The sequence below is a fragment of the Zingiber officinale genome, chromosome 11B, assembly GCF_018446385.1.
Source record: "Zingiber officinale cultivar Zhangliang chromosome 11B, Zo_v1.1, whole genome shotgun sequence".
NCBI lineage: Eukaryota > Viridiplantae > Streptophyta > Magnoliopsida > Zingiberales > Zingiberaceae > Zingiber > Zingiber officinale.
Genome location: NC_056007.1, coordinates 53,594,851 through 53,617,215, shown reverse-complemented (window position 1 = coordinate 53,617,215; position 22,365 = coordinate 53,594,851). Strand labels below are relative to the sequence as shown.

General features: G+C 37.3%; 1 non-coding gene across 1 annotated transcript; it reads left to right on the top strand.

The window, feature by feature from the left end:
• Positions 1–4,575: 4,575 nt before the first annotated feature.
• Positions 4,576–4,681, top strand: LOC122035505. The gene has a single exon (XR_006127054.1). It is a non-coding gene; the product is annotated as a small nucleolar RNA R71 (small nucleolar RNA).
• The last annotated feature ends 17,684 nt before the right edge of the window (positions 4,682–22,365 follow it).

The window sequence follows — 22,365 nt, the reverse complement described above, 5'->3', positions numbered from 1 at the left end:
TTTTAGTGTGCAAATTTTTATTAAGTATTAGTGTGCAGAATTCATTTACCCTTAGCTGAACATGTGCAGATTTTTATAAGCATAGCATGCAAATTTTTATAAGTATAGTATGCAGAATTTTATTAGCATAGTAGGCAGATTTTGGGTTAAGCATTTCAAAGTTAGAATTTGCTTAAACATTTCAGTTTCTTTTTAAAGAAGCATTCTTTTAGAAGTATTAACAAGTATAAGAAAGATAAAGACAAGAAAGAAAAAGGCCAAGGCCTTAAGTAGATCCCAAAGTCAAGACTTTAGGGATTTTGGCACACAAGGTGCTAAAGAAAATGTCGAGGCATTATATAGAAGTATTAAAAGATAACAAGTATATTACTTTTATCAGTGGCACTGTGCTGGACTCTCAGATGTCCTTGGGTTGGGCTCCCATAGTCGTCCCTAGGTTTAGATAACCTAGTAGTAACGACACGGCCGACGGTCGACGGTCGACGACCCGAGGGTCGCCAAATGGGCCGCCAAATGGGTCGGGTCGTTACAAAAGTAAAAGCACAGTTGTCGGGCCTAAGAAGAAAGTTGATTATTATTTTGAAGTATTATAAGTATAAGTTTTTGAACAAGTAAAACGAGTTTTACATAAACATAAAGTATTAAAGATTAATTTTAGAACAAATGAAATAAGTTTCATATAGTTCTAAAAATCAGTAAGTTTAATTCTTTATTCTACCATATTTATCTAGTAGATGAGTAGTTTTTTATGTTTACCTATTAGATGAGCAGCATGATTAGTTATTAGAATTATATGAGTAGATTCCTTAGCTTTTCTTTGCTATTAGTTTGACATGAGCAGTTATGTTTATGCTTTACTTTCTTTTAGAGCATATAGTTTCTAGTTCTTTCTGTAAACATGCATATTCATGTTTTTGTGAGTTAGATAGCGCTTACTAAGAAAATTTTGCTTATAGATTGCACTTCCTCTTACTGCAGATACAGGAAAGGAAAAGATATAGAAAGGAAGGTGACAAGGAGGTGTTCGAAGGATGTGTGATGCCAGGACTATGGAAGCCTTGGGACTAGGAAAGAAGTTTTAATTTTAGTTTCCGCATTTTAGTTATGGTAAACATTTGAGTTGTATTTTAAGTTCATGTCATTTGAGATTATTCTGTTTAGATTGCATGTAGGACGAGTTCAGTTTAGTAAGTAGATATTTGTGTGTTTGATACTTATTTAACTGCCTGGTTGATTGATATGTGTTCCAGCCGCTTGTGGCTGAGTATATATTGCATGTATTGTTGAATATGGTCACCGGTACAGGGGAGATTTTGCCGAAATTTTTCGGTAGGGTTTCCATGTGATTTTTTAATCATACCGGTTAAGTAGAGTTATTAGTTAAGTAACGGTCATCCTTAGAGTGTAGTAGTAGTAAGAAGGGTGGTCATTACAGTTAGAGCCCTAGAGCCAATCATATGATGATTATTGTATGGACTCATTGTATCATATTCCTATATATATAAAGGCTTTTGTTTTGATTATTATACTTACTTGTATTGGTGTCAAATACCTAAGTATAATAGCGTCCTTGAGTAGAAGGTTTTTACCTATATCAATCGATTGGTTGAATCGATAGTGAGATGATATAGGGAACTCTACTCTTAATCATTCCTAGTCAAGTATTAACATTCAGGGACAATGTTAATGTGATGAGACTAGCATGTAGGTCAACTCGATGACTTGATCTCACAAGTCATGGATATAGAGATTTCAAGTTGACACATGGGTATGCATTGGAGAATGTATACTGAATGACCCACCATGAGAAAGTATCATGGATCGTTATATGAGTGTCATATACTTTCTCATGTGGCTATTAGTATGACTACTAGTCCTTGGACCTGAAGTCAACATGGTTCCCTACAAAAGGAGTTGCATACTTTGGCTTCGTCAAACGTCACCCGTAACTGGGTGGACTATAAAGGCGATTACTGGGTATGTAACAAATTATGCAGAGGGATGTGAGTGATGTAGATGGGATCTATCCCTCCTATATGACGGGAGTGACATCATTATTCTTGATAGAGTGAGACCACTAAGTGTATGGCCATGCCCAAATGAGTCAATATGAGATATTGAGTTCATTTGATTAGAGTGAGTCTACTTGGAGTTCAAGATTTAGATTGATTAGAGGATGACATGGTCTATGCCTCACATTGATCAATCTAGATGTCAAGGATAGAAGGACATTGTCATATATTGTGAAAAGTCACAATTAGTAGTCACAAGGTGATGTTGGATTTCAACATTCTTGTAACTTGGGTAGTAATGATGTGTTGTTAGATACCGCTCATTACTTATACTTCTAAATGAGTTTAGGAGCATTGCCAACGTTACAAGAACCTATAGGGTCACACACAAAAGACAATTAGATGGAGATTCGGTTCATATGATAAACCAAGAGGATTATATTCATGTGATGAACCGAATTAGATTAAGAGTAATCCAAATTAGATTAATTGAGTAAGACTTGATTGAGTTAGACTTGAGTTAGACTCAAGTGAGGCTAGACTTGAGTTAGACTCAAGTGAGGCTTAATGATGATATTCATTGAATTTTGAATTCAATGATAAATGGAATTCAATTTGAATTTTAGATTCAAATTTTGAATGAGTTTCAAAAATGACCATTTAATGAAGAATGAATATTCATTAAGGCTCATTAATGAGGCTCATTAATGTGGCTCATTAATGGTGTTTATAAGCATTAAGTATTTTCATTAGATGAAAATACTTAAGTCATTTTTTACTCTTATTTTCATAATTGATCATTATTGTTCCTCCTTGCTTCTTCTTCTCTCCCTCTCCTCCTCATTGGCCGAAACTCTCAAAGAGTGCTAGCACACTCTAAGGTTTCCTCTCCACCTAATCGTCCGTGTGGATACACATAGTGGGATGTTCACTTGACACCCTTGAGATTCGACATATTCTTGGACGAGCAGGATAAGTGAAGGGCTTCGCATCAAAGGTATAAACTCCTAAACATGTAGATCTAAAGTAGATCTAGGATTAGAAAACACGTACATGAAAATTTTAATATTCGCACGAATCCGGTGGCATGGGATTTCAGGGTTTTCGCAACGCAAAAAGCGGTTTTTGCGGCCCGAAAGTCCCTACATCAACATCCTCCTACCGAGGAATCTTATTATGGAGGGAGCTTCCAATATAGGAATTACAAAAATGAAGTATTGCACTCTCCATCTTCGTCTTCTTTGAAGTTCTCTCAAGTGGTTGAAGACGGTTCAGTGTGAGCTTCCAATTATTAGCCCAAGTGAAATATGCACATGCAAAGAAAATACAAATCTCCCACAAACATATTAGATAAGATAGATCCATAACCATATTAAGATAAGAAGAATATAAAATAAAAACTAAATCACATCCAACAAAGTCAATGATAGGTACCTCTATAAAATTTTACAAAAGATCACAAGAAATACTAATCTTACTTTGCTGAGAGATACCTGAAATTTCTAAACATGTAGATGTGACTTCCTCTGAATCAAATGATGGTTCTAGCTCTGGCTCAGGTGTTGATAATATCAATGATGGTGATTCTTGAGACTCTGCTAGCTCTGCAAAAGTCCCTACACATTGTTCCACAACATGATCAATTCTTACAACCTCTAAGGGTTTTGTGGACAAAGGTGGTGATCCTTGAGATGTTGCTTCCACAACACAACTCCCTACATATTCTTCCATATCATCATCATCAACACATACATCAAAAAATAAACCAACATCTATATCCTCAATAGGAGAATCAATAACAAGAGGATCAATAACTTCACTTGCAGTTTTAAATTGATCTACCATATCACACTCATCATTTGAAAATTTAATGTCACTATAACACCCTACAAAATTTGAAGGCAGATCTGAAAACTTATTTACCACTACATTATCAATAAAATCCTCATCTGAAGAGTCCTCATCTTCATATACATTCAAAAATCTGCACTCAACCATATTAGTGTCACAGGATTTGCCGAAGTCTTTATTTTCATTGACCCCCCACTAACCTTTGTGGAAAAGGATCCCTTAGTGAAGGTTTTGGGAAATATTGAACTTCCTTTTCCCAATTTCCCTTTGAGCTTTTGGAGGAGGTCCAACTTGCTTATCTGATGTTGGTGTGATTAATAACCCAACATCGTCACACTTTTCACTAGATCTTGTCTGTGAAAGAGGGAGATCTCCTTTAAACCATTTTGAAACAATACTTTCAATCTTTGCCCCCAAATGTTTGAACTCCCCATTCTGTGACTTGTAATTCTCAAGACTCATAGATGGTTAAGTTACAATTTGTTTGACAGACTCTATAGCATTTATGGCTTACACTTCATGAATGTTTGAGGGAAATTTCATCCAACTTATGTTCGACCATTCATGGAGGTTCAATGTCACTTTGTCAATTAACATATATGCTTCATCTACACTTTTATCCAGAAATGATCCTCCAGCTGATGAATCCAATAAACTCTTGTCTGAGAAAGAAATTCCCCCATAGAATATGTGCAGAATCAACCATTTTTTAAAACCATGATGAGGGCACTATCTTTGAAGACTCTTGAATCTATCCCATGCTTCAAATAATGATTCTCCATATGCCTAAGTAAAATTTGTTATGCAATTCCTCATATACACTGTTCTGCTTGGAGGGAAAAAATGATTCAGAAATTGTTTCTCCAATTGCTCCCAACTTGTGATACTTTGAGGATGGAGAGAATATAACCAAATCCTTGCTTTATCCTATATACTGAATGGAAATGCTATCAATCGAACTGCATCTGCTGACACTCCTTCACATTTCACCATATCACAAATCTCTAAAAATGTTTCAAGATGCAGATAAGGACTTTCTAATACTTCTCATCCAAATTTGTGACCTTGTATCATGAAAATTAACTCTGGATCTAATTGGAAACTTTCTGCTTCAATTTGAGGTTGCACAATGGGAGATAAAAATCTTACAGAAAAGGGTGTAGAAAAATTTCTCATGGGCCTACTTGACATGTTAGTGCTCATGGATATTCAAGAAAAAAATTTATTAGAAGAAAAAATTGAAGAATCAAAGACAAGAAATAAAATGTAATATGAAAAGCAAGAAAGAAAATACAAAATTTAAATGGCAAGAAAGAAAGTGCATAATAACAAAAAGAAAGAAAAGACAAAAGGAAAAAGAAAAATGTCTAGAATAATTCATATACTAATCAACTAATTTGTTTATAAGTTCTTGTTATTCTTGGCGCCTTTATGAAGTTTGATCTTCTCATACACAAGAACAATATTGCAAGATATGTTTATAAAAGAAAAGTAGAGAAAAATTTAAATCAAAAGAAAAACAGAGAAAAGCTAGACTAGAATGCTAGAAATCAAAAATGCAGAATTAGAATTAGAATTAGAATTGCAACAAAATCACTTGTCAAGAAGTAGAAAGATATGCAAAAATTATAAAAACATAATTCTAAAGATTAGTTGAAACTATGCTAATGGAAAGAAAAGAAAAGTTATGTTTAGTCTAACTTAATTGATAACCTCTAATGTTATAAGCGCAGTCCCCGGTAATGGCGCCAAAAACTTGTTAACGTTCCGCAAGTGTACAGATACGTCATCAGTAATAAAGAAATATATCATATCCATAGGGACTTGTTATAACCACTAAAGATATCTCAACACGAATTAGCTAAACAACTAATCAATTGATTTATAAAAACTAAGTGTGACTATAGAAAGTAAAGCATAGAAGTAAAAGTATAGAAATAGGAATAAGGGCTATGATAAAAGGTTGTTCAAGGAGTTTCGATTTCTTTGTAATGTTATCCAATGTAAATGTTCTACCAAATCTTATTCCTCAATTTTCCATCATTTGTAGAAGGTTGTCAATTCTCTCTTGCAATAAACCACCGACTTAGGACTAAAATCTATATCTAAATGTGATCAATTAGGAATGATTCCTATGATGTCCTTACACGGGCTTGCCTATTACGTGCGTCCCTTGGATAATCAACATAGAAATTCATTACTTCTTAACTCATATCAAGATATAAAAGATTAATGCATACAATCTATCCTACCCCCTTGAATGACCTTATTTAACCTTCAAGATTATCCCTCAATCGTCCTTACACGGGCTTGTCTGTCACGTACATCCCTCAGATAATCGAATGAGGAATTACCTCTACAAGATCCACAAGATACTCAAACATTCAATCAAGAATGGTATTCAAGTCCAATCGTAACAATCCACACAAGATCAAATAGATACAAACAAGATAAAATCATAGAAATAAGAAATTGACAAATCCACAAAAGTTTACATCAAATCATATTACAAATACTTCCTCCATCCTAGAACAAAGAGCTCTAATCCATAGAACAAGAAAAGAAACTCAAAGACAAGAAGATTATAAGCATCTTGATTCCAAAATCCAAGAAGTGAAAGGGAAGAAAAGCTTATCTACGATGAAGAAAGGTCTTCGGATCCAATCCTCGATCTCAGAGTCGATTCGTTGAAGATATGCCCTTAGATCATCGGAAAATCCCTCCAAGAAGGTGAGGAATCACCCAAATCTTGTTCTCTCCCAAAAGGGAGAACTCCCCTTTCAAATGATGAAAGAAACCCTTATATAGAGCAGAGATTTTGGATGCCACACGGCCCCGAGATCCAACCGTATGTGAGACACGACCTAGGTCATTCTCTTCACTGCCCATCTCACACGGTCGTGTGATGCACATGACCGTGACATGTTCTACCACTGCCTCCCTTGCATGACCGTGTAGATCTACACAACCTGTCCTGCCTCCAATTCCAGAACTCATGCACGGCCGTGTCTGAGACACAGCCAGGGTTTGTTTGGCTTCTAGAAGGCTTGCACGACCGTGTAAATCTACACGATTGTGGCTCTCTTGGCTTTAAAATTGGCACGACCGTGTGATGCACACACGGTCGTGGCCTTTTCCTTTTCTGCAGAAGCTACACAGGAAAGCTTCACCGCACGGCCTGGACACTCCTCTACTCTGCCAATGCTGCATGGGTGAGCATCACCACACGACCCAGGTCACTCTCCTAGATATGGCCGTGTGGCACTTCCAAGATGGAGTCTTCCTCCTTACGTTAGCTTATAGATTTGACTTTGATTATAAATTCTTCTCCAAATACAACTCCTGCGTACAGAAATTGCACAAAAGCAAATCTCCGAACATAAAGAGTAAATATGCTAAAAGCAAAGCTGTAAGTACGAAAATGCATAGATAAAGCATGCGTAAAATATGTGAATGTGCGTCAAAGCATGTTAAACAAGTGTATAAAATCTATGCACATCATCTGCCTTGACTCATTTCTTATGATACTCAATCTCCTCTTCACTAGAATTGCTATTAGGCAGGCTTGGATAGATCTTTAAAGGTATGAACTTGTAACCTTCAGTAGTTAAGACAATGTCCAAGTTTCGTTTCCAATCAATGTTGTGAGATATCGGAAAATTTAAATAAATAGGGTTATTTGAGAAATATCTTTATAAAATTTTTTCAGAGTTTTTAGAAATTTTCTGGAAATTTTTCGAAGCTCATACGACGGGTTTTGAGGGGATTAATTTTGGGTATGGATTAAGCCTGTTTGAGATACCCGTTTAAGTGAAGAAATGTTTTATTATATATTTCCTTTTCTTTTTATTTCTTACCCAAAAAAAAATGCTGATCCAACCTCCCCACCCGACCATCTTCTTGATCTCTTCTCCTCGCCACCGAGTCTCTCTCGCGTCGCCGCCGATCGCCGTGAGCTCACCACCGGCGGAGGTTTTCCTCTCTGGAGTCTCACCAACGTCAATCTTCCTTGGCTACCAGCGGCCGATTCTCTCTGCCCCTGATCAATCGTGCTTGCCAAGCCCTAGTTTCTGTTCCGGCGACGCTAGATTGAGCTCAGATCCAGTCGTCTCCTTCCTTCTCCGGACTACAGATGCCGCATCGTGTCTGCCACCACTCGATTGTCGGCATAGATTAGGCATGGAGCACGGAGGTGAGGAGCTAGCTTCCATGATCCATCGATCGCCGGTGTGGAGAGGCAGTTAGGGTTTCATGGGTAAGTAATCCGAACCTTATTCCTTCTATGTCTCTGATTTGTGCCCTAACTTCGAGCCTTACTCTTCGATTCTTCCTACTGACGTCGCTGGATCAGATATTGGACTTTTCTGTTTCTTGGTGTGATTGAGCTCTGGTTGAAGGTAAGGTTTGGTTTCAGGAATTAGGCTATTGTTTGAATTTGGAATGCTTGGTTGAATTTGTGATCTCCTCATCTTGATACGATCCAGGGAGGTGGGGTTCTGTGATCGTGAGGTGAATTCATCAGTGAGGAGTTGTTCTATGAAGGTGATCTTGGGTTCCAGCAGTGACGATCCTCAGTTTTGGATCAATGGATGAGGGCTGTGAGGTGAAATTGAGTGTTGTGGATCAACAAGTGTGGATGTGAAGTTTTGTTCTGTTCTGTGGTGTTCTTGATCCAACACACTTTGTTCCGACAGCACTCCTTCTAGCAGCTCCTCTTTGGCTGCGAATTAAGAACAGGGATCTGGGATTGAGGTAAAGAGTAGAGTAATTGTTTCATGTATTGAATTTGGGATTAATTGGATTACTAGTTAATATACGATTAGTGTGATTGATTATTTGAATGTAGGTTTTGATCTTAGTTGTAGATCATAATGTAATTTTGATTACATGATTACTAGATGGTTAGTGATTGTGATTAGATTTATTTGCATAGATCTAACCTAATGGAATGATTAGGGTTAAGACAATTAACCCTAGTCAAGCGTTGGAATTAATTAGGTAAGTTGAGATTGATGTGATTAGGGTTGTGCCCTAATTTAGATTTTGGGATTTTATTTAGTTATTCATTTTGATTTAGCTAAATAAAATATATATTGTTTGTTTGTTTGACACAGGACTCTGATTCAAGACAGGCATCTCGACGTTGGATTTGTCGTGATACTACCTGCTATTTGAGGCGGATACCCTTTGACTTATCTTTTCGATATTGTCTTATGATATGTATAGTTTATATATAATTACTAGTGATTGATAGTTTAGCACTTTCCCTGGATTTAGTTTAGTTGATACCTGATACATGCTTCTACTATTAGCTGCTATACATTAGTCTCGCATGTTTTTCTTTCTGGCTATGTTTATCTGTCTTTATAGAGATAGAGGTATTTATTGTGCTTCCCTCTATATTGGATTAGTTGATAGATATGTTGGATATGTGATGTTAGATTCATGTTGTTTATTATCCTTGTTATATATGTGTTTATCTTGTTGGCACCTACACATATGGAGGAGGATATGTTCAAGTATGACATACTGTAGCCGCACGCACCATATTGAATGATTGCATGCTGGGCGATTGACGACTCCATTATTGTTGAGCTTGTCGGCCGGCTACATGGGCCTGCACACACCGTGTTCACTGCATGGGTAGTGGCACAACACTCAGGGTGTGTATGGTAGGTTGCTCGATGGTGCTTCGCTAGGGTGCTCATGGGTAGTACCATGACAGCGTGGTAGCACGCCAGGGTCCCTTCCCGTCATTGCATGCCGGGAGATGAGAGCATTGCGCTCCCTCACTATGTTTGAGGTAGGAGGATAGGTATACTCCGACAGCATCTCGTCCACTCGGTCACTCTTTAGGGGTAGTGACGGCAGAGTGCATGGTGTCACAACCCTACCCACTCGGTCTCACCATCGTGTGTGAGATGGCTGACTGGCGTCAGGGGTGACCATGTCATATTGTATCATGTGCACAGATTGCATTTATTGTGATTGTTGCATATTGGATGATGCACTTGGGTGACTGCATATGATTGACATGCATACAAGATACATGCTTATTTGCTCTGACTATCTTTATCTGTGTATGTCCATAGTCAGTTGGTCAAGCCTCGCAGGTGAGTACAGTTTATTTTAGTATTTCATTTCTTACTATTCTTGCAATAGACTATATTACATGCATGTGTTGGTTACCGCAGTTTATTCAGTTATACATACCTGTTATACTGTTAGGAGACTGTAATATATGTTGTACTGCTAGTATACTGTACCCTAGGATTGTTGCTGGTAGTTATATGTTGTTGTACATATCTGTTGGATTACCTACTGAGTTCGTTGGACTCACACCGATATATTACTATTTTTCAGATTGAGGCCGTCGGAAGAGTCTAGTCGCTAGCCCCTTTATCGCGAGGATCTTTTGTTATCGGGATATGTTTTGCTTTTACATCTTATATACTTGTGATGTGGGTTTTGTATTGTGGACTTTATGTTAAACATTCGAGTTTGCTATTTTTGTTTTCCGCTGCAGATATATTTTCATTACTTCGTGGATTTCATTTTTCTTCATTGTAGTGGAGTAGGATGATTTACATATATCGTCGATGATTTCTATATTGTCTTTCCTTACTTAACTGCATGGAATGATTATATAAACTGCGTGGTTTGTTTAGTATTTGTATTGTATTGTTCCGGCCGTGTGGGCCGAGGTAGGATATATGTATTCTGGATTTATATTGTCACCCGTACAGGGAAGATGCTGTCGAAATTTCTTCGGACAGGGACTACCTGGGGCGTGACAAATGTAATTGAGACCAGTAAGTTTGTTTTCTTTCAATATAATAGCAAGAGGATTGAAAGCCATTTGAAATCCTAAGAATCACAAAATATTTAGCCAAAACTTTATAATTTAAAATAATATTGGTTCTCAAACAATATCATTTAAATTCACCAACACCTCAAAACACCGTGAATTTTGTATGCCATGATAGTGTGGACGTATACAAATTCAAACATTTGTAATAGAGGGTTTTACCCATTAATTTTATTATCTTGTCAACCTAACTTTATGACAAATAAAATTAATTGTTGATTTTTCTTCAGTCACACAAATAATAGCAGTGACTCCGATGGGGAGAATACTATTAAATGCATCTAAGTGTATACCATTACTTGATACTTAGTCTATGAATTAGGATTGTGCCCCTTTAGATGGAGAAGATCACACAAACCTAAATAATTTCCTATAATCATCCATAAAGGGAGTTTCATCTAGTGATCCGCAAACAAACTCATCCAATGTGGAGGAAGGCACTCAAAGCCAACGTGCAAGTTTGAATGCATCACTTACAAACCAGTAATGGAGACCGTGGAATTTAAATAATTCCTCTCCCACTTAGTTATTTAAAACGAGGAATTTTAATATGCACACACACACAACACATATAAACAGCATAAAAGGCAATAAATATGAAAAATAATTTTCCCACTATTATGGCCTCATCCATAGCTGTCCTCCGTGTGCCACTAACCCTAGCCGCCGCCAACGGGTCATGTCGTCGCGTCTATCTTGCTTCTTTTTCCACTGTGCCTCTGGTCCTCAAATAGCACCACGCCTCACAAGGATACGATCCGTGACAAAAATAAAGTTTTACATTTATCGATCCTATATTCCACAAGGGAATGCACATGTAATCTAGATCGAATAGAATGTAAAATCCAAAAACTAATATAGCTCCGGCTGTATTTAATAATTACAATCATGCACACACATAAAATGCCCTCGACATGCCCAAGGGTCCAAATTACACACAAACACAATAAGGTCATAATAGTTGGAACTAGGATGGCTACAACCACAGAGTTAATCTATTTGCACATCCTACTATTATCTTGCCTAAATTAATATATGAAAAGTGCATACTTTAACTGAAAACCAAACACACAGAGGCAAAAAACTAGCTCTGATACCAATTGTTGGCGCTACTCGGAATTCCATTCTGTTTCCCCTGTAAAAAATTTGTACAAGCACATAATATTTCCTAGCAACTCATGTGCTTTTCAGAAGTTAAACTTGGATTGCAAATGAACGTTGGCGAGGCACTCGACCTTCTTGGGTATGGGATCATCCACCACTTCCTAGTCAAAGCCTTTCAAAGAAATTAAATATTTAAACTCCTTACAATAAACCCAAGGTTAAACTACAGAGACCTCAATCAAAGCATAAGATCGCTAGCCTTTTGTGTTGGTACTTCAGGATCTATACAAAGGAAAAATAAACTAGTACACAACGGAAACAATTAACTAGTTATACCTTTCTTTGTAGCTTAAAGACCTCTTGATCTTCTGTTGTATTCCTCTCCTCCTCTTGGACGTCATGTGGGCGACGATCTACCAAGACACAAAAGACCACCCAAGTCCTTCTTTCTTCCAAGACTTTCGACCACCAAGGGATCAAAGCAAGGAACACCACCTCTTGTTCTTCTTTCTTCCTTGCAACCCACCGGCCACAAGATGGTTGAAGCCTCTTGATGCCGCCGGCCTTAGGTGAGAAAGCAAGGGGAGAATAAGAATATGAGGGGGTCGGCCACAAGGAGAATAGAAGAGGAATAGAAATTGTATAAATGATTATTTTCTCTAAGGCACCATCTATCCTCTTTTATAATCCTTGGTAATGGCTAAAAAGGAAATATTTTAACAACAATTAAAATCTCTCTTTTAAATTTCCTATTGTGGATGGTTACAAAAGGAAAGTTTTTAAAATTAAAAATCCCACTTTTAAACATTGTAGATGGCTAAAAAAAGAAAGATTTTTAAAATTAAAAATCTCTCTTTTAAATCATGGTTACAAAAAAGGAAAGTTTTAACAAAAATAAAATCTCTCTTTTAAACCATTGTAGATTACTACAAAAGGAAAGATTTTTTAAATTTAAAACTCTCTTTTAAAACCATATGGATGGCTTCAAAAAAGGAAAGTTTTTAAAATTTAAAATTTCTCTTTTAAAACATTGTAGATGGCTACAAAAAGAAAGACTTAAAAATTAAAAAACCACTTTTAAACCCATCTTGGCCGGTCCCTTGCTTGGGCACCAAGCAAGGATGTGGCTAGCCATAAGGATGACTTGGGTGGATGCGAGGCTTTATGCATAGAGGCTACAAAAGGAACCTAGAGGAGGAATTAGTTTTGGCCTCCTGGTGAGCTTGAGCTTCTTGTGATCGACCCGAACACTCAACTCAAGTTCATCAATAATAACTCATACCACTAAAGAGTTATTATTGAACTACCGCACCAATCCCATATTACATGTAACGACCCGCCACCTACTAACTATGCTGTGAGGCCGATCGTCACATTATGCTGTGCTAAACTATTCCCCGACCATCATTAAAACTAGATGCGGAAGCTGTACTAATTAAAATCTCGCTAAACTATTAACATTTCTTTACCCTATGTGTGCTATGAGGTGTAATCTAAGCTATTCAGATCATGTTTTACATCCTCCATGGTCAAGGAACTGAAATGAACATTTTCCAGCTATTATCAGACCTCCCAATCGATCCACCGATCGATTGGAATGGGGAATCGATCCAATGATCGATTCAGCCAGCTACTGTATGCGGGACTTGAGTTGGATTGATCCAGTGATCGATCCAGCACGCTACTGTGCTCGGGAGAATATTCTGGATCGATCGGCTGATCGATCCAGTCTGGTCAATCGATCCAGCGATCGATCCCAGAGCTCTCTGTTCGCGACCGAAATTGCTGGATCGATCGACTGATCGATCCAGAAACCTACTGCTCGTGTAACAAATTGCCCAATCGATCAGCTGATCGATTGGGAACCCCCAATCGATCCACCGATCGCTTCGAGTTTCTGATTTCGTGCCAAAGGTCTGATTTCAGCACTGCTTCGTGCCTCAATCACATTATAAATTCTAAAATGACTAGGAAACACTCTAACAATAACAACTAACATTCTAACATCATAAAAGAAGTGTTCTAAGCATAATAGAGTGCATGGTTAACTAATTCATAGCAATTAGCATACTAAAGTGCAAAGGCTACAACACTGAAAAGTTCTAATGTTTAAACAAAGCTTGCTAGAGTTCCCTAAGATCTCTATTCCAAGTTCCTGCCCACACACATCTTCGTAGCATTGTCCTCCAGCCTCCGCTAGTCCATCTTTCCTTTACCTTTATCTGCAGTATAAGGGAAAGAAAGTATCTATAAGCTTTCGCTTAGTAAGAAACCATCTACCTCACTAAAACATGCATACGATGCATTTATGCTTTTAAAAACATGCTATCAAACATATGTTAAACTTGTTAAAACATGGCATACTGAAATCACTGAACATGAACACCAAAGCATGGTATACAAAGCTAACCATAACTATCATGTGTAACAATAAAGAAAACTGAGCTGAACATGAATTAAGCTAGTCTGGAACTGAATTCAAACTCAACTAACATAACTGATCTTTGTGAGTTTTGAAAAGCTGTAATATAATAGATTAAAATACATAATCATACTGCTAATGGGCCCGACAACTATACATGCTATGCGCGCATCCTTAACTAGACCCGGGGTTGCAAGTCCCGAATTTAGTAAGGTTTACTAGGTTATCTAAACCTAGGGACCGACTATGGGAGCCCAGCCCAATGGATATCTAATCCTGTACAGTGCCCCTACTGAAAGTAAAATACTGAATCATAGCTAACTAATTTCTCTTGCTTTCACTAGGTTATCTGAACCTAGAGGCGACTAGGGGTGCCCACCCATTGGACCGTAGTCCCATATATGCTGTAGCAAGGCTAACTAAACTATTTAAATGCTTCTATTGCATTTACTGAGCCATTAAAAATGCCTACTGTAGCATTTTACTGAGCTAGACATTTTATCGAACACTTAGTGTGCTCCAACTCTCCCCTCTATTAGGGAGACCACCTTTAGGCACCCGACAACGTCTAGAATCTCCAACTGAAGGGAGAAAACGTGTCCGGCCCATCTAGAGGTGCTCAACTAGATCCCTAAATCTGTGAGGAGGGTCAAATACACCCTATGCGTCGAAACATCTACATATAGCAAATTTAAAAGGATAGAATCGTACGAAAAGCTACTTATACTGCATGTGAGGGGTTTCTTACTTCCTATTCGATGTTTCTTACGATTCTAATCGCTAGATTTCCGGAGGAGACGATCCTTTCGATGATCTTCTCGCGTGTAAGCATTCCTCTCGCGGAGGGGAGCGTCCTCGTGTCGAAGTCGTCGCCGGAAAGTGTCCTTGGGCTGAACCTCAGCCTTCCTTGTGGTTGGCGCCGAGAGAGGGAGAGGAGAAGTGGGCGGCGGAATTAGGTTGGGGTGGAGAAAGCTACGATCCAAGAAAATAACTCTTCACCTAATTATTTCCTATTTATATTAAGTGATAATTCCGGCCCAACTCCAACTTAAATAAAATTGTTTCCCTTTCCTTTCAGCACGGCCCTATTGGGTTCACCTAGTTACTAAGGTTCGCCATAAGTCGTAGAATCCAATAGGTCTCGGGTTCAATTCCCGCGCAGGCTATTTTACGGTCCTATTTATTTTTGCTACTTCCACTACTCTAAAAATTCCATAAAAATATTCTAAAATTCCAGAAAAAAATAATCATAGAATATTTCTAAAATAGTTTTGAGAATTTTCGGGCGTTACATTACATTATGGCTCTTTCTTATCATGAGTGTGTTAATCTCTCTATGTTTAAGATATCGAATGTCTATTAATTAAATAAGTTGCTGACAACTCACTTAATTAACATCTAGCTCCAAGAGTAGTATCACTCAACTTCATTGTCATGTCAGAACTAAGTCCACCTGTAGGGATTTACATGACAATCCTTATGAGATCCTCAAGGGGACATCATCATCCTAATAAATAGGACACAGTTTCCTTCTATAATCAACAACACACCATATAAATAATATTATTTCCCAACTTATCGGGCCTATTGATTTAACAAAAAATCTCACCCTTTGATAAATTAAAGATATAAATCTTAAGTACATGTGCTTGCTATTATATCGGGATTAAGAGTACACACATTCATAATAACAGAGATTCTATTCTTTTATGCAATCAGTATAAAAGGAACAACCTCAAATGGTCCTGCTCTATACACACATAGTGTACTAGTGTAATTTTATAGTCAAGATAAATTAGTACCAAATTACACTATAACAATTCCAATGGTTTGTCATAATCCATCTTGGTTGTGAGCTTCTATTTATAATTTATAAGGAACTGATAACATGATCTTCTATGTGACACCACACACCATGTTATCTACAATATAAATTAAATGGGCAACTGCATTTAACTAAATGCAAACATTTGACCAATGTGATTCTCATTTCAAAATAAATGTTTATACAAAAGCTAGGCTTTTAGTATATATTCTAATAGGGACGTCATCAACCTAAATAATTAGGACACAGTTTCTTTCTATAATCAACAACACACCATATAAATAATACTATTTCCCCACTTATCGGGCCTATTGATTTAACAAATAAATCTCACCCATTGATAAGTTAAAGAAATAAATACTAAGTATACGTGCTTGTTATTATATAGGGATTAAGGGGGCACACATCCATAATAACAGATGTTCTATTCTTTTATGTAGTCAGTATAAATTGAACAACCTCAAATGGTCCTGCTCAATACACACAAAGTGTACTAGTGTAATTTATAGTCAAGACAGACTAATACCAAATTACACTACAACCCTTCCAATGGTTTATCCCAATCCATCTTGGTTGTGAGCTACTATTTATAATTTATAAGGAATCGATAACATGATCTTCTGTGTGACACCACACACCATGTTATCTACAATATAAATTAAATGGACAACTGCATAGACATATATATAAATATAAAATGCAAACATTTTACCAAAGTGATTCTCATTTCAAAAACATTTCAAAATAGATGTTCATACAAAAGCTAGGCTTATAATATACATCCCAACACAATCACACCTAGAAGGCGAGAAGAGAAGAAAAAGAGTAACTGGAACCCTAGAGATAGCACCTCTTTTCTTCGGTCGGCAGCTCTCATGCAGGGGAAGAAGAAGCAGCTACTGATTGCGACGATCGGGGACGCATCAGGGCCAAGGCGTTGGGTTACTTGTTGTGTCAAGGTTGTGCCTCGTCTTGGACAGGCGATCGGCTACGAGCGTCGATCAGCGGCATTGGGTGATTAGGGCTCGCAAGAGTGAGCAGTTGGGGCAAGGGCACGAGCAAAAATGAAGGCTTCCGACAAGCACTTGGTGTTCATGGCGAGAAGAGGGATGACCACGCAACGACGATTCGGTGGTGGCGACGGGATCAAGAGAGGAGCGGTGGTCGGCGATCTACCAAGGGAAAAATTGCAAGAGGGAAAGGGAGGACCTTCGGTGAGATCGGGGAAAGAAGAGGTCGTCGGAGGAGGCGAGGGCGACGTCGTGAGGTGAGGGGAGAAGGGATTGGGAATTAGGGGATGAGAAATTAGGTTTAATATTTATAACTTAGGCTTTGATTAATTCTACTATATGTTAATCAAATTAATCAACTCCCACCTTTGGGAGTTCCAAACAAACTTTTCTTGAGCCCATAAGTGCATCCCCTCTAAATACATCGTACGAGCTCCGATTAATTCCAGAAAAATTTCTAAAAAAATCAAAATTTTCCGTTAAGGTTATTAGCCTATTAAACCTTATTATTTAATTATTATTTGGTATAGTATTTTACATTCTCCTCTATTAATAAAAATTTGGTCTCAAATTTACTACTCAACTCAAGGATCCTCATCCAAGGATAACAACCAAGCAACACACTCATTTACTAGTTCAACCAAGAATCCCTAACCTTGAGGGATTAAAGATTTTCTTATAAAACTATAAAATGATCCACTTCAAAGTGGATAATGATAACTCGGTGGGTAATGAGCTCACCATGCTTCCACTACTTACTATTCTATTTAGTGACTCGAACATACATAACAATAAGAACTCCAGAAAATTTACACTGCTATAAAGAGATAGTAGGACCAATCAATCACTACCATAAACATCATTCCCATTTGCCACAACAAACTCCACAACAAAATTACCTAGGTCCAATAGGTATATCACTGGCTTTCCTTCAACTAAAACAAATTAGTTCATTCTGCAAAACCTTAATCCTTATCAAATAGCAAAGATAAGGCGATGGTATGCCTATTACACATACTAGTTCCATTCAGTTGAAAGAAAGGTATTTAAGTCAATTTTACTGATGCAATAAATTGAACCACAACATATCCAACTCTATACTATCAATGATTATGTCTGCATGCCTCTCTAATAATTCAATACTATTAATGAAGAAAGCTTAACAAAAATACAGCAAGTGATGCCACATGTTTAAATGAACTCGAAGAGAGAAAAGAAGAGAGAAATAATAATAATAATAATAATAATAATAATAATAATAATAATTATGCTAGAAGATTCCAATTTGTTAAGACACTCAAATCAACTTTTTTTTTTTTGTAGGAACTTAATGCGAGTAAAGCATACATGTTAACATTTTTAAAATTGGCCAATATAGTAATCCTCCTCCAATCTTAATCATTTGCTTTTGGAGACCCACTCACATTCAAATAAAACAACTTACGACCTGCATAGTCTAACTCAATCACTTTTTGACCTCCTATAGAGATAGTAATATCAAAGCCTCCCGAATAATGATAGAGAAAAAAGAAAGCCTCCAACCTTCAACACCCACTGTCAATAAACTTAGATATACCCACCATGGTTCAACATTGCACGTCCATGTCGTACCATTACAAAGACAATATCTAGTAGGGGTGGTTATTATCATAAATCTCTCGTTAGACAACCAATCATATTCTCATCCTTCCAAATACTCAAGTATCCACAATACACAAATTATAATCCAAAATCTAAATGGTCACTCAACCTCCTAACTAAAAGTCTACCCATCAGAGAATATCACCACACATCTCATAATCATATCTATAAGATGTTCTCAGATAACTATCGATAAAAATATTGAACACTTTGATTTGAGATATAGACTTCAAGATCTTTAATAAATGATCATGTGATCAAGGTCTTGAGCTACTTGTGGAGACAATGATAGTTGAGTCAACTAACCATTGTCTTGCACTACATCATACTATGATTGCTCCACCTGAGGTTCAGTACCCTCTAGTAACGAGCAACGCACACAAAGGTAGAGAGCACTATCAACAAATAGCTAATCGCCATATGTGTTAAGAAGCTAACTCTATACTTTTCCATATCAGTGGGGGGTCATTTATCTAAATATACCTTCTAGGTTATCCTACCAAATACAAATAACCCAAAGGTCAGAATCTCCATGAAATAGAGCAAGTCGGCCTCCTACTGACCGACACAACACAGATCATACATGGTATAAATAACTAGTCAAGTAACAACAGAAGTATATGATAATAATTTACCATATACCTCCTATAGCTTGGAGATTCATGCTGCTGCCTGGTCCCAAAAACTTGAAAGTCACATCGAGGAGTCAAATTACAAACAAAATCGAAACACTGAAAATAGGCATCATAAAACTTAGCTCTAATACCAATAAATTGATATTAGATTAACTCAAAAATCATAAATCGAAACGAGATCGAAATCCCAAAAACACAAAGCCCATAATTTGACTCGTACCATGCTCTGATACCAAAAATTGTCACGGCCCGAGAGTAAGGGTGTCCAATCGAAAATCGGACATCACCTCCCCTGTAACAATAACAATTGAGACCAATATACATACACAAACGACATAATAACATATTCATCACCCCACATGGCTGGAGCATACATAACCATGCAGTTTATATAATACAGCCTACTCGGCTGGAACAAAACAACAACACCGACACAGTTTATATCACTAACAACCCACACGGCTGCACTGAAAACACAACGAAATAACGGAAAGAAAACCCACAAATGCAGAGTCCACAAAACATCGCAGATACAAAGTCCACAAAACCAGTGTCAAAACATAGTTAGTTCTCACAACACCAAATCCAACGAATACGAAATGCAAGTAAAGAGAAACAAAAACCAAAATCATTCCTCGGATATAACGCAGGACTGGCAGGCAACATCTCTCCAAGCATCCATGGCTCATCTACCTGATACCTGGCGAAAGAAAACCAATTTGTGGGGTGGTGAGTATTGAAACTCAGCGGGTAAAAGAAAGATAGTGCATGCACATAACTTACAAATAGAGGGTGCCAATAGTATACAGTCTCATAAGGAAAATAGCAGATACTAAAATAAAATCATAATAAATGCTCATACCTGAAACCATATCCTAGGCTAGGTAATAGAAGGTCAGGGGTGACACAAACTTGCTACAGAACTGCCTATAACTGCAGGGGTAAATATGTGAGATGTATCCAATTTACCAATAAATAAATAGTGTCTAAACACCTACAATGAGTGTATATCTCAACATAAGTAAGCATATCCGCATAAGTGAATAACAGCAGTAAACTATGACAACATAAGTATACCACAGCAACATAAGTAAGCAATAAAAACATATGTAAATAGCAGCAGCCAAAGCAAATATAATAACAGCGTATGCATGGATGGTCACTCCCGCCCACCTCTCTGCACCATGACCCTTATATGGTCAAGAGGCCGGGTCAGTGACAGTGTAACACCCCAAATTTCATGATTTGGAGTCCTAAAAGACCTTATTAAAATCTAGAAATGTTTTAGAAAAAATCTAGAGATTTTTAGGAATTTATAGAATATTTTTATGTAATTTTTGGAGGTCGTTTGATATTTTTACTAAACGAAGGAAGTTTCGACAAAAAGTGTCCAAGTTTGAACCGGGAACCTTGGGTTAAGCAGAGATTCGCTTAACCAACAGACCAAACGAATATTTGTTAGAAAAACTCGAACCGAATAATATTTGAGTTATAATAAAAACCCTAGTTTTAAAAGAGAACCTAGGTTTTCTTTTCCTCTGCTCGCCCGAAACTCTCTTCTCTCTCGCTCGCGACGGTGACTTCTCGGGCGGAGAACAAAGTCGCGGCTAGGGCATAGTTTTCCGGCGGCCGACCAAGGTTCATCCGAGAGCTCTTCGCCTTCCCAAGATCCTCTCACCGAGAAGAAGCTATAGGCGCAAGGAGAGGCCGGAAAACTCGAGTTATCCAAACCCTAGAAGCCCCCTTTCGTTCGGTTGTAGGTTTAAGAAGAGGTAAGTGCTCTCACCTGCAGTAAGAGTAGTTCCTTCGATTGGTTTTCGACTGGTTTTGTTCTCGATTGGTTTTCCTTGCAAGTTGTTACCGGTTGGCCTCACCTCCGGGGAGTTGTGCTTTAGTTTAAAGTCATGATTGAAGATGATTTTTTTCCCTTCCTCTGTGTTTCTTCATCCGTGCTGTCTTTTGGATGATATGCAGAATTTTAGGTTTTGTGCTTTCTTTGTTGTCGTGACACTTTGCAGGAAGAACCACTATTAAGTGCAAATTTTCGATTAAGCTTCACCTAAGTTTTAAATTCCAGCAAATTCAAGCATACCATCATCTTCATGTATCAATTTCCTTTATCATAATAGCATTCTTTCCTTATGCCTTGCTTTGCTGGAAACAATCCAGAATCTGTAGATGACCTAGTTGCATTTCGTTTAGTTTCTGTGAACATTGTTGAAGCTGGGATTTGATATAGAATTGCCTCTTGAGATTGTTCGGTTTCTTTGTTGAGGAATTCGATCTCTGGTTTGCATTGTTGAACCCTTACAATTGAGTTTTATGATACTTGCAAGTTGTTGCATTAGTAAATTTAATGTAGATACTTCACCTAACTTCTTAGGAGTTTAGGAATTATGGAACAATTAGTGATGTAGTATATATTTTATCATGCACTAATAGATTTCATATTCATTAAGTGTAGATTTAGTTTAGTTTCATTAAGCAATGTTTAGTTTAGTTTTTAGCATGTACAGCCTTAGTTTTGGGAGTATTCAGTAGAGCATGTGTTACTAGTTTTTCCCATGAAATTTTAGAACAACCACTTTGTTTTTACAGATTTCATTAAGCAGTATAGTGCAGATTTGTTAAGCTTAGGATGTAGATTTGCTTAAAGTATTTAGTTTCTTTAGCAGTACGGATTCAAATTTAAGTTTTCATTCTATAGATTAGTTTTCGGTTTGAGTTTATGGTTTAGTAAACCAGTTTAGATTATGTTGAAGCATGCTTAAAGAATTCAGATTTTGTTTCCCTTTGATTTATATATGTTGTAGCATACTTGAAGAAGTCGGATCTGCTTCCTTGCTTTGGATTTCCTGTACAGCATTAGAATAGCTAAAAGTTTAAGAGTAGCTAGTGTGTTTTGTTTTCCTTGCTTCGGATTATCTGTACAGCATTATTTTAGTAGATGACATTTCTTTCGCTTGAAATAAATGACTTGTTTATATTAAGAGGATT